The sequence below is a fragment of the Macaca thibetana genome, chromosome 20, assembly GCF_024542745.1.
Source record: "Macaca thibetana thibetana isolate TM-01 chromosome 20, ASM2454274v1, whole genome shotgun sequence".
Classification (NCBI taxonomy): Eukaryota; Metazoa; Chordata; class Mammalia; order Primates; family Cercopithecidae; genus Macaca; species Macaca thibetana.
Window position 1 is genome coordinate 35,667,449 of NC_065597.1, and position 13,620 is coordinate 35,681,068.

The 13,620-nt window shown below is 46.5% G+C and overlaps 3 protein-coding genes across 13 annotated transcripts in view; all 3 read right to left on the reverse strand.

Moving 5' to 3' along the window:
* The window catches only part of LOC126943900 (metallothionein-2), an 894,508-nt gene that overhangs the window by 385,176 nt on the left and 495,712 nt on the right, over positions 1-13,620 (reverse strand). The window contains exon 1 of one of the 7 annotated variants that reach the window (XM_050773136.1): positions 5,463-5,466. The exons of the other annotated variants lie outside the window; for them this stretch is intronic. The gene's annotated coding sequence lies outside the window, so the exon portion shown is untranslated. Of the gene's footprint in view, positions 1-5,462; positions 5,467-13,620 lie in introns of those variants that run through there. 7 annotated transcript variants of the gene reach the window in all.
* Positions 1-13,620, reverse strand: part of MT3 (metallothionein 3) — an 892,117-nt gene that overhangs the window by 364,040 nt on the left and 514,457 nt on the right. The window contains exon 1 of one of the 4 annotated variants that reach the window (XM_050773155.1): positions 2,674-2,677. The exons of the other annotated variants lie outside the window; for them this stretch is intronic. The gene's annotated coding sequence lies outside the window, so the exon portion shown is untranslated. Of the gene's footprint in view, positions 1-2,673; positions 2,678-13,620 lie in introns of those variants that run through there. 4 annotated transcript variants of the gene reach the window in all.
* GNAO1 (G protein subunit alpha o1) overlaps positions 1-13,620 on the reverse strand; it is a 166,469-nt gene that overhangs the window by 124,194 nt on the left and 28,655 nt on the right. The gene's annotated exons all lie outside the window — the stretch shown is intronic.

Here is a 13,620-nt window from a genome sequence, read left to right on the forward strand (position 1 = left end):
TTTCCTCTTTCAGATGCAGGCAACCCTGTGGCATTGCTCTGCACAGCTGTAGTTACTCATTAAATGTCTGTCTCCCCTGCAAGAGGAGGGGTTCATGAAGGTAAGACCACATCTATCTTACTCAACTCCAATATTCAGCTCCATGTCAGGTACATAGACGGTGCTTAATAAATATCTGTTTAACGAATGACTGCATAAACCACACCAGCTAATGTTATTACTCTTTAGTCTTTTGATTCTTCATATTCTTGATACCATATTAATTTGCACTGGTTGATAGCATGTATAATTATAAGAGAGACTTACCTGAAAACAAAAGAATAAAATACTGATAGTAAATATTTTTTGAGTACTTATTTTGTGCCAAACAATGTGCTAAGTACTTCATGTACAGCATTCCACTTAATCCTCACAAAAATTTTATGACCTAAGTTCTATTATAACTCTCCTCTTACAGATGAGGGCAATGAGGCACAGATAAATTAAGGAAACTCATCCAGGATCACCCAGCAGTAAGTGATGAAGCTAGACACAGATATCCAAACGCACAATCCTACATGCTCCTGGGACATGGCCCTTGGCTAAAGCACTTCTGACTGCCATTTTCAGAATGTATTCAGAATCTGAAAACTTTAAATGGTGGTGAGACTTTGTTTTCTCTTGGTGAGTCTGCCTTTGTGTTCAAAAGTCCTTCAGAGCCATAGGTATTTGGTAATTACAGAGGATCACTGCGTTTGGAAACAAAGTGCTGGTGTAACCATAATGCTATGAGAACAATTTGCTCTGGTGAGCCATGGACCAGCTTGGAAAGGTCACTCTAGGAAAGACGTAACATAGTAGACTGAAACGGGCACTGGACTGGAGTCAGGTTTTTTTGCAGGGTGACCAAAGACTGGTACTTTGTCTCTCTGACCTTGGTCAATATGAACTGACTGGGTTGGCCTAGAACACTGAGGTTCAGACTTATCTGGAAGTCATACCTGGAAATGTCTAAAGCTCCTAAGAAAGCCACCTCCACTTTCCCTTTCTGTCTTCTAATCTACCTCCCAGGGTCAATTCTATGGATTCAAACTGAATGATTTCTTTCTCTCTTTCTCCGTCTCTCTCTCCTTCTGTACGTGTGTGTGTGTCTGTGTTTTGTGATGGGACTAGAAAAGATACAGTTAACCCAGGCTCTCTTTTCCCCAACACATCTACTTTGAAACTCATGCCTAAGGTTCAATTCTGCAATTTAAACTTCAGCCAGAATTGCCCACACCACTCACTTCTTCTCCCTCATAGTAGACCAATGTGGACTTGCCAGCAAAGGTCAAATGGTTCACCATCTTTAGGAAAGATCTAGGAAGCAATGATGGGAGAACATGTCTCTTTACCTGAGAAGTGAAACCAAGAATGACTGCCTGAACTTGAGTGGAGACCTGGTGCCCAGCTTCTCCAAGTCAAAATAGGCTATGACTCAAAGAATCACCATCTCAGTGAAAACAGGAGAGCCTTGATTCCCCTTTGTGAAAATTTCAAATGATAAAGGTCCAAGTCGTGTACATAAAATGCCCATCTACCAACTTCCACCACTCCATTTCCCTTCCTACTTCACATAGAGCCATGAAATCCACGCATGTCAAATAAATAAGATAAATATCTTATCTCCTGCCAGAATCATGCATATTCATATTAATCCAAAGGGCAAGTGGCTACCTACAAGCCAGGCCACTCTCTTAGCTCCCAGGCAGGGCTGGGTGATCCCAGCAGAGTAAGGACACAGAGGCTGCTGGCTGCACAGCAGGACAGTCCTGAAAGATTATCCAGGGAGGCCTGGGAGGACAGGACACACTCTGCATTTCCACCAAAGTCCCATGTTAAATGCAAGCCTCCCTCTCAGTGGGCATTCCCCTAGGAGCACTGCCTTTAGGAACCACTGTCAGATTGGTGTGTGCTCTCAGGGGATGTTCAGGAGACCTGACCAGGCAGGTGCCAGGAGCCAAAGGGAAATGGTAGACAGGCACAGGCTGCAGCAGGGGAGCCCCTCACCTGGACTGCGTAGTGTCCCGCTGGCCTTCAGTTCTGCTAGCTCTACCTACCTCCTTGTAATCCCTGCGGCATTCAGCTTCCTCATCTGTTGATGGGCTGGGCTACATGCTGTGTCTAAGCTTCTGTCTTCTTTAAGATTCTAAATCTCTATCAAGTTTCTGGGTGATCTGAGTGGACTGAGTCACCTGCAATCAGAGGGAAGTCCTGCAATCTCTCTGAGGGAGTCAAATGCTAGAAGACATAACTTGTCTCAATCATCAGCCTTCAAGGGGGCATGAGCTTTATATGCCATGCCCCTTCCTCCTCTTCCAACGGCACCCTCAGAGTTGTGAGCTGTGGCTAAGCATCTCTGCCTGGTCAGCAAATAGGTGTCTTTTGCAGAACTCAAGTGCCACAGCACCTTATTTAAACTCCCCAAGGAGCTGTGGGGTAAGAAAGACATAGACAGCATTTTCACAGGCAGCTGGTGGCTCAACATTAACTAGCCAGATGCAGTGTAGCTCCCAATGGCCACACACTGCCCACCCCTCAAGTGAAACAGATTCTCTGGCCCAGGCAGATGACCAGGGGGACAGAGATAGACTGTTTTCCTCAATTTTTAATGCTAGAATGTTTTCTCTTGGAGGATCTTTGAGTTGGAAAGGGCCCCCTGCATGACCAATGTGGTCACTGGAACAGGAGTTGGGAGGGACCAGAGGGGAAGGGGCTGGTCCCATTCTGAATCACACTCCCTCAAAAACGCTTGTACCCTCAGAGAAGACTCCCTGGATTTGAGAAGCAAACAACCTAGGGACTGGGGAAAATGGAAGCTGCAGAACTGGAAAGCTGGGTCAACTGTGAAACAGTTCATGGGTTCATGCAGACTTTCAATGAGCTCTCCTCAAACTGGCTATTAGAGCCTCCTGGGCAAGGCTGAGGAACTGCAGCCTGGCTGAATCACAGCTAAACCCTCTTTCCAGCTGCACTTCCCTAAAGACAGTATTCAGCTGCAGGCCCTGAGCATGTCTGTCAATCCCCTCTTTGGAGATCAGTCTGAACTGCCCCACCCCACCAACCATGAGTACCCCCAGCCTAAGGGCATTCTGGTCAGAGGGCCAAGGCCATGAGCCTGGCTGGCTGCACAAGTGTTTGCTCAGGCCTTTCGCATTCCGTAGGCTGGTGGCTACTGGGTTTTCCTGCCAGAGAGGTTGACACAGGTAGACTCACCTTGGGGTGTCATCTCCTACCTCCAGCCAGACCAGGAGGGTTGGGCACCTAGGGCCACTCACAGTCCTTAAAAATAACTAACGCTGGCTTCTTTAGGAATATAAACAAAGTGGGTGTGGGTATTTGGGTGAACACACTGCCAAGGAAAGAAGTGAATCAACCTCCCAGCTTAGGAGCCTCAGGCAGAGATGAGGTTACTGAAGGTAGAGGCTAGGGCCAAATCAATATAATACTTCCCAGCAGAGCTGGGTCAGCACAGCATCTGGGCTGTTTATTTTGGTCCAGTGCCTTGGTTATATTCCCTCAAGAGAAGGTAAAATCAACATCAGCAGGCCAAGGGTTTGCATGCCATTATGTGGTGCCAACCCACAGACAAGGGGACATGGAGCCTTTGGGGAACAAGAGTGTCAAGGTGGCCAAGGGGCCCTCAGCCTGCCTCAGACACCTAGAAGCACTTCCCCTTCAAAAGCAGCTCCACAGGCAGCATCTTCGCTGGGAGGCTCCAAGGGTAAATGGTGGCAACTCTCATGCTGGCAACTCTCTGGCTGGGCAGACACAGGCCTGCGTGTAGTAACCAGGAATAGAAATCCACAAGCTTGGAACCTCGAGGCCTGAAACATTCAGATGACACCATCACCTTCCAGGAAATCACCTCATGCTCTGCTTCTGAGTTCCACACCATGACTTGCATCCTCTTGGGCACTGGCTTCTCATTCATACACAGAGAGGACATCGCAGAGGAAGCGAAAGCCTTGGCCTACAGCAAGCAGCTCACTTTTAATCTGGTGCCTTCTCTGCTGGAATCTGACTCTCAGAAACGTGTGTTGCTCTCCATACATAGAAGACCTTCCATTCATTTTCTCATTCACTCATTCATCCAACCAAACTTTACTAAGCACCTACTATGTGCTAATCCCTGTTCTAGACACTGGGGCATGCAAATAGTGAACAAAACAAAGTCACTGCCTACATAGAGCTCTCATTCTATGATAATAACAGTAATAGGTAAGTATTGGCTTTGTACTGGAACCCATTCTAAATGTTAAACACAGATCTCATATAATCCTCAAAACAATTTTAGCCAGGTACTATGAGCACTCTGTTTTACAGATGAGGAAACAGACACAGCTAGATTAAGTAATGATTCCTGGTGATGGCAGGATTCAAATCCATTTAGTGTAATGATACTCCACCTTCCAAGCTACGTAAGTGTCATAGATGCATTTTCCTTATGGTGAAGTCCTTCTGGCCTGTCTTGAAAGCCATTTGAGTAAGGGGCATGTTTTGTTGTACTCACAAAATAGAAATAGCCTATAGGCTCTTAGAACAATGAAAATAGAATCACGAGGTTATAAAGAAGAAGAGATGTCTTCGTGAAGCTGTCTTTTGTCTTTCTGGTTATAAGAAGTAAAAAGTTAGCTGGAGGGCACTTCACCCCAACCCCTTTTGAGGAAGCCTATTATATGTCATGTTTTTTTTCCAATGTATTTTATACTGAAAAAACAAAAAGCCATAACTGTATAAAATGACAAGTAAGTGCTGAGTACTCCCTTGTGTGAGTGGTCTGTTGGGTCTGTGGTTGGAGGAAGACCAGCTCTGTGAGAGGCCAATAGTTTTTCATGCAAAAAGAGTTCTGAGGTCAAACAAGTGTGGGAAACTCTGAATTACACAAAAAGAGCTGTTGGATTTTTCTTAATTATAGAACTTCTCAGAGCCTTTAATATGCTAAAGTCCATTGTGTCTCTCCAAGAGTTTTTGTAGCAGGCAGCATTTTCTACACTTACTTGACCTTACAGCTCTTTTGAGAGGAGGTATAGAACACAAATTTAAAGCTCACAGAACCAGAATTCCAAAGGATATGAACCTGGGAAATGCCTGATTCATTAGAACCACTCTCTCTAGACAGAAATACTATTCATCTTACTGGGTGCATTTCTGAAGATCCACGAACTTCTCAGAGCTACGAGGCTCAAGAGGGTCAGTTATGTTACAGCAAGCATTAGGAAACTCTTGTTAAGTTTTTGTGGATTTTTTTTTTTTTTTTTGTAGGAGAGGCTGTAGGAGGGAGGATGCATCAAAAGATGAGTAATAGTAAAGAAAACATTTTAAAGCAGATATCCGTCAACGCCTTGCTATGTGTCCTTAGGTAGGTCCTTTACCCTCTCTAGGCATCAGTCCCACTTGCCCATCTGCAATAAATGGGAATGGACCAGATGGTCTGGGCGCCCCCCCCCCAGCCCCCACATTCTCTTTCTCTCTCTGATCTGCCAACTAGATGGGAAAAGCACTGGCAGGTGGCCCCAGGGACGACATTGTCACGGAGGTGCACCTTCTCCTGGGACCAGGCTCCACCTTGCCAAGGGCCCTGTCCTGCCAGGTGGAGAGGATATTGAGCCTCAGAGGAGTAAAGGTCCCTTGGGAAATACAGGTTGGACCACCAGCGAATCAAAAACCCTTGACTTCAGGTGCCAGTGCCCAATACCAAGCCTGGTGATTTTTCAAGGAATCACAGATGAGCTCCTTGAAGCAGCTCTTTTCAAACACAGTCTGCATTCAGATTTGTTTAAGTGGTTCAGAAAAGGGTGCTCATTCTCTTCCTTGACCGCATGCATCCCTCCCACTTTCCCAGTTCTCTTAGTCCCTCCCAGTTGTCCCCCCCAGCTACTCCCAGTTGTTCCACTGTCTCTCCAATCCCTGCTCACAGAGAACAAGCCAGGTGCTGGGGACAAAGACCCGGACCTGGCTCTCAGGGAACACATATTGTAGAAAAGGAAAAGAGAAAATGAATAAAGGAAAAGTGGTAATAAATGTAGAATTAAGCAGAGCATGGGGGCAGCAAGTGATGAGGACTGCTATTTGAGACAGGGTGTCACGGAAGGCCTCTTGGAAGAGGTGACATTTGGGCAGAGTCCTGAATGGAGTTCTTTTCTTGGGTAAGGATGAGTGTGCTCTGAGCCTACCCCACGGTGGATTTCAGAGGGCTGGGAGGTGAGTTGCCAGTCAAGATCTGGACCTGGCCATGGGGTAGGCTGGGCTGAGTCTGAGCATGGACCAACAGAGTCTTTCACATAAAGCATAAGCCACACTGCCCAGGTAATGATGTCGTCCTGTTTTGGGACTTGTACATCCTCATTCTCCTCATCTCTTCCTCTCTTTGGGTCCTGGCTATATGACATACCCACAACGTGGGGATTAACTAGATGAGAAACGCTGAACAAAGCCTCAGCTGTTTCCTGACCGGGACAGACACCCAGGGCACCAACTCCACAGCCCTGGGCTGAGAGGCTGCAGACTGACAGAGCACAATGGGGTGCAGCCTCCCTTTCTGTCTTTGGGCCTCAGTTTCCTATCTGAGAAATGCAAGGTGCTGAATGGTCTCTAAGAGCCCTTCCAGTTTTAAACCACACATGACTCTGGACATGCCTGAACTCAGTTTCCAGGAAGAGGAAAGCAAAGACACAAAGCCATTATCCGTGAGTCAATGGAAATCCTGGAGCCTAGACCCCTACATTAGAGAAGATGCTCAGAAACCCAGTCACTGAAACATGAACCAGAAAAGGGGCCCTTAGCTATGTGACATCAAAGTCTGGTGGGCTGAGTCTCAGCGGTCTGTTTCACATACCACACCAGAACACAGGTTTATATAAAACAAACCATAAAGGCTATTCCAATAGCTTCAGGGATATTTCATACTCTGTCTCTCCCCACCCACGCTCTGATTATGGATGAAGGGCAGAGCTATAAAATCTGCTGGAGAGGTAACCCCTTATCAGGGGACCAGGTGAGGCACTGTTTGCTGAAGGCCCCATTCACCCAGGTGAAGCCCTTATCCAGGCCTGAAACAACAGATGGCTGGGGCTTGGAGGTGAATGTCCCGCTTCCTCTGGACAACCTGTGTTTGCACAGGGGGCAAATGGCACGAGATCCCACTGAGGGGCATGGAAGAGACCAGGCCCTACAGCAGCCTCTACTGTGGTCACTGTACACCAGGCTGGACACCTCGTAGGTGCACAAAATTCACACCAGGAGCATGCCACTCCTGCAGTAAATGCAGAGCAGCAGCTTTCATTGAATTTTTTTTAAAGTTATGTAACATAAGTGACCAAATGATCAAAAGCATCATTTTTCCTGTAAAACAAACAGGAGGAGTTTGTTTCACCATATGAAGGATAATACAGACATTTACATGGATTTTTAAAATAAAAAGCCAGATGTTAAAAAAAAACACAACTCTGGTTTGAGGTGAACTGCTTCAGGCAATGCCCTTTGACTCTCCTGGGCACACACTCACCGTCTTCTTCCACAAAAGCTACTTGGTGGAAAAGCTTGAGAAGTTCTAAGAGTGTAACAAGCTGGGATTTCTTTCATTCCACAGACACTCACTGGGTACCTGCATTCTGTTAGTCACGGTTTTAGGTACTTTGGAATTAGATACACTTGAGTTTCTGGGCCTCAAGGTTTTGTGTTTTTGTTTTGTTCTTTAATCTGTGAAATGGAGACAATGAAACTTAATCTCACTGGGTTATTGTGAAGATTAAATTCTAACTATTTGTCCGTCCGTCCGTCCATCCATCCATCCATCCATCCATCCATCCATCCATCCATCCATCCACGAACAGTGCCTGGTTGTTAGCAGAGATTCAATTACTTATAGCTCCTGGTCCCCAGTACTTGTTTTCACAGGTGTAAAAACAACAATGGGGGCTCGGCCCAGTGGCTCATGCCTGTAATCCCAGCACTTTGGGAGGCTGAGGAGGGTGGATCACTTGAAGTCAGGAGTTTGAGACCAGCCTGGCCAACATGGTAAAACCCTGTCTCTACTAAAAATACAAAAAAAAATTAGTCAGGCGTGGTGGCATGTGCCTATAATCCCAGCTACTCAGGAGGCTGAGGCAGGAGAATGGCTTGAACCTGGGAGGTGGAGGTTGCAGTGAGCTGAGATTATGCCACAGCACTCCAGCCTGGGTGACAGAGTAAGTGAGACTCTATCTCAAAACAAACAAACAAACAAACAAACAAAAAAAACAGCAATGGTATCCACTATACAAAGCAGATATTCCTCAAAATGATTCTGCCTCTACCCTCCAAATCCTCCTTTCAAGCATTAATGTCTTTTTCATTTCTCCTCCATTACAAAAGTTTACTAAGTAGCACTGGGTTATATAAAACCAAGTTAATTCATTCAATCAACAAATATTTACTGAGCTCCTACTATGTACCACGCACACAGCAGAGAACAAAAGAGAATCCTTGCTCTTATGGAGCTTACACGAGTAAAGATAGCTAACAAACATATATAACAACAAACCTACAAATAAACATATATACATACACACACACATCAGTAGCACTATGCACTTTTAAGAAATATGAAGCAGGGTAAGTGAAGGGGCAGTAACAGTGGGGTGCTAATTTACATAGGGTGGTCTTAAAGTGACATTCATGCAGACCTGACAGAAGTGGGGCAGTGTGGCCAGGAGATGTGCCCACAGCATGCTGCAAGTGAGTTAGCAGAACTGGGGCTTGGAGCCAAATTTTCTGACCACGAAGCTCTTCCCATTGCCCTGGTGGGAAGCAGAGATGCAGTTACTTACAGCTCCTACTCCTGGCTCAGGGCCGGCACGTTCAAGGTGGGGGTCAGGATCCATAGGGGCATGGAAGAAAACATCACATTTCTAATCATGATAACTTTCAGTTAACTTTTCTATTTTTCTATTTTTATTTATGTATTTTAATATACATAATCTAAATAAATAAATATATGTGTATGTATATATATACACACACATATATATACACATACATGTGCATATACACAGAGTTACCAGTTCAAACATCTTTTACTAAAGAGGTACATACACGGAAATGCCAGGAGAAACCCTGCCACTCTCTAGTATGTCTTGGCTTATTCCAGTCTGGCCTGGTAGTGGCCCTGGCTAAGCCTGGGGAAGCCTTCCTCTCTGGTTGCACTTGGAACATATAACTGTGCAGACAGAGGCAGTCGGAGGCAGGATGGCCTCCCTTTTTGGCTCTGCAAAGTGCCATCAGCCCTGGCATCATGCTCAGGGCTATCCGGTCATGCCAACCGTGGGGTGAGACCTTCCTGTCAATCCTGCTATGCCTCTTCAGGTAACCAAGCCCAGCACTGCCCAGGCAGGGAATGGAGGCTTCTCAGTCCAAGGGATCCAGGCAGACACAGCCATTTACGCAGCTGTCTGCTTCTCTCAGACTACCTGATGGCAGGTTCCACTCAGCTCCAGCCACGCCTAGTAATGCTGAAGAATGCCATTAAATTGAACATATCACCAGAAGGTAGGCCAAAAGGCTGCAGACAGAAAACAATGCCTCCAAGCCTCATTATGTAAGCAAAATAATAACAATAATACCAGGGAAAATAATACCAATAAAGCCAGGGAAAGAGGTGGGATTGCTTCAGTATGTATAGAATTGGAAAGACCACAATTCTTTTTTTTTTTTTTTTTTTTTTTTTTTTTTGAGACAGGGTCTTCCTCTGTCACTCAGGCTAGAGCATAATGGCACTGTCACGGCTCACTGTAGCCTTGACATCCTGGGCTCAAGTGATCCTCTTGCCTTGGCATTCCAAAGTGCTGGGATTACAGGCATGAGCCACTGCGCCTGGTCAAAGACCACAGCTCTTACCGTTGAAGCACAGTGATGTCTTAGGTAGTTGGCAGTGGTCAGGAAGGGAGCAGTAGAGAGTGCAAATCAAATGCATCCCAGGCCCCAGTGACCGGCTCAGGCCTACAGACAGGGTGGGAACCAGGTGCTCACTCCCTGAGGTGCAAGGATGAAGCCAAGAGCCTGCCTGTGGAGGCCACTACACCTGGGCTCCTCTAGAGCAGGGGACACTGGATGCCTCCTGAGCCAAGCAAGTGTCACGTGTGTCAGATGGGCAGGTGGTGAGACAGCAGGGAATGGAGGAGCCCAGGAGCAGCGGCGGGGGTGTGCAGACTTGTCTAAAGCCATTACATTTCTCTCTTTCTTCTTTTTTTTTTTTCTAAAAACACACACCACATGGGCCAATAAAACAAAATGAAACAAACAGTTTCCCTTCCCCACCTTCCTCTTTCCCTACCTGCCACACCCCTTAAAAAACAAAACCACACAACACATCAAAGGGCAGAGTCTGGTCTCTGAGCAACCATTCTGTGATTACTTCTCTGGTATAAAGCCTGTTCCAAAACGTCCTAAAGACCCCCTTTTAAATCCCAAACACGTAGCATCAAGCTAAGAGTGGGATGCTTTCTGGAGGGCAGTGTGGGTGATGATTAGGCTGTTGGGGCAGGGTCAGAGCCAACTAAGTTCAAATCCAGCTGTGTCATTTACTAATTGTACAACCTTGGTTAAGTGTCTTGGTCCCTTGCATCCTCAGTTTATTGTTCTGTGAATGGAGAAGAAACCACCAAATTCATAGTTATTGAAAGGACTGACACTTAAATGACATAAAGGATGCAAGTGCCCAAAACTTATAAAACAGATATCTAATGTGTATTTAAAAATTAACATGGCCAGAGCAAAACCATTTTTTCCTGCCACTGCCCCAGGCTCTTTCTTTCCACCTCTAGTCTTTCCTACCTCAGTAGATGGCATCCCCATCTACCCAGGTGCTCAGACCAAAGCCATGGAATGCTCTTCAGTCCTTCTTGCTTCTATCTTCCATGGCCTGACCCAGTGGTGTGCTGGAGTGGGCTGCACCAGCTCATGAGAGCTAACTTCGCATCACTCACTGGCCAGATGGGTAGCTTGAAACCAGCCGTGGTGGGAATATTACATCACAGAAACTGGCAAGCTCTACCAACAAGGGCCTCCCTCCCACCCTTGGCTGGTTTACCAGCACACCACTATCCTAAAATAAGTAGGCCCTATTGACTCTAATTCCAAAATACTGTCTGATTCCAATAATTTCTCACTGCCTGCTGCCACAACCCTGGTCCCAGTTACCACCATCTTTCACCCAACTGAAAGGCTATGATGCTCCCCTCCTTGGTCTCCCTGCTCCCTCTCTTGCCCCTCCACAGCCCATCCTCTACACAGCAGCCACAACAAACTCAAAGTAGAAGTCAGATCATCTCTTTCCTAATTAACTCCCTCCAATGGCTTCCCCGCACACTCAGGCTCACCACTGGCTCTGTCTTTGTACTGTCTTTGTACTCCCGTTCCTTCTGCTTGGAAAGCTCTTTCCCCAGACCTTTCCATGGCTGCCCCATTCTCATCATTTGCATCCTGGCTGAGATTTCATTCCTTCAGGAAGTTCTCCCTGCCTACTTTAGCTAAAGTAGCTCCCCAGCTATCCTCCACCACATTCTTCATGGCACACAGTGCTGGCAATGATCTCATTTAGTTCATTTTGTCTGTTTCTCCGTGTTCATGAAGCTAGAATGGCAGTTCCCTGAATGAGGTATATCCCCAGTGACTAGAAAGAGCACACAGAAGACACTCAATAAATGCTTACTGTCTTACTAATGGATGAGGCTATGATTTCTATGCCATGTTTTACTGATTCCCTGCTAGAATGAACTCCATCCTCCCATTAGAAGGCAGAGAAGATGGCTCCAGCCCCATCAGATCTCGACAGAGTGCACACACCCAGATGTTGACTTGGCAACTGAACTAAGCTCATATTTAACTAGCTAGAGCCCAAACAATTTATGCTAGTTCCCTCCGGGTGACCAGGGAGAGTCACCACCTCCCAACTTCCGTTTTCTCTTCTATAAAACTGGGCAAATCATACCTGCAGTAAACCATGGTAAGCAAGGCACAAAAGTGCCAAGCCTGGAGCTTGTATGTAGTAGGAACATGCATTAGCTCCCCTTCCCAGGCACCACCCATATATTCCATTCCTCCACTCAGTTACCTGGTAACCCTGACATCATGACACTTGGCATTTCTTGCCTAGGAAAACAAATTCAGATTTTGCTCAGTCCTCCTCAAACAAATAGACAACGAAGCCCTGATTCCAATGAGACAGCATAAATGCCACATGCTGCTCTACAGAGATATAATGGCTTTTCCTGTGGCTGCCTCGTGTCAGGGGCAGCCTAGCACAGCAGAGGTACTGGTCAGCACCCTGTCCTGCCTTAGCTGGCTCCCATGGAGATGGGGGACACTACCAGCTGTCCAGAAAGATTTCACTGGCTGCCAAGTTGTGTTCAGCCTCAGTGGAGCCAGAAGCCCTTGGAATAACAGCACAGCTCTGTCCCCAAGGCTGATGTGAAAGTTTTTGAACCATCCTCTGAAGGGCACCTGAAACCAGGATTGGTTGAGACCTTAAAAGTGTCTAGATGGGCTACATATGAAATTAGTTCCAAGAAGCCAGATGGTCCTAAATACCACAAAGCCATAAGTGTAAATGGGCAGACTAAAACCCAAGTCCTGGGCCGGGCACGGTGGCTCATGCCTGTAATCCCAACACTTTGGCAGATCACTTGTGGTCAGGAGTTCGAGACCAGCCTGGCTAACATGGTGAAACCCCCATCTCTACTAAAAATACAAAAAATTAGCCAGACGTGGTGGTGCTCGCTTGTAGTCACAGCTACTTGGGAGGCTGAGAGAGGCACAAGGATTGCTTGAACCTCGGAGGCAAGCTGCAGTGAGCTGAGATCACAACACTGCACTCCAGCCTGGGTGATAGAGTAAGACTCTGTCTCAAACAAACAAACAAACAAACAAACAAAAAACCCCAAGTCCCCCATCTATGTCATGCAGCCTTAGGTCAGAGCAGAAGGGATTAACATGGGCATGAGTGGGCCATGGGCATCTGGCTGTTGCTCTACTGGGGAGCAGCCTCAGGAGGTCTAGAGAAGCCTGAGAATAAGCTTTAGATAGGCCTCTGCAAAGGCCACCACAGGAAGAAAGGGCAGGACTCTCACTCTTCTACTGAGTTCCTCTGCCTGACGCTGCACCAGCGGCCAGGCCAGAATCAACACTTCTATCCTACTGGACCAGTTTCTGGCTTGGCTTAGACCACAGGATCCAGAGACCTCCACGGAAATGAATACAGCCTGCTCCAAAGGAAGACATACTGGCCAGACAGGCACTGGTCACATCCTGGGGCTCTGCACTGCCCATCTCCTAAGGCAGGCCCCCTTCCCCACTGAGCCTCAGATTCCCAGGTATAAGATGAGAGGCTTGAACTTGACCTCTTCTGAGAGTCCCTTCATCTCTGACCTTCTCTGAGTCTAACAGAACTCAGATAAGTAATTTACTCTTTTTGGTTCCCCTCATTCATTCAACATCCATTTACTGAAAATCTTTTGTGGGCCAGCACTGTGGGGGATGAAAGAGATGAATACAATGCAGTTTGTCCTTTCTCACAAGGAGTTTAAATCTTGTTCTTCAGGTGAGTTACTCAAAGTCTTAAATTTC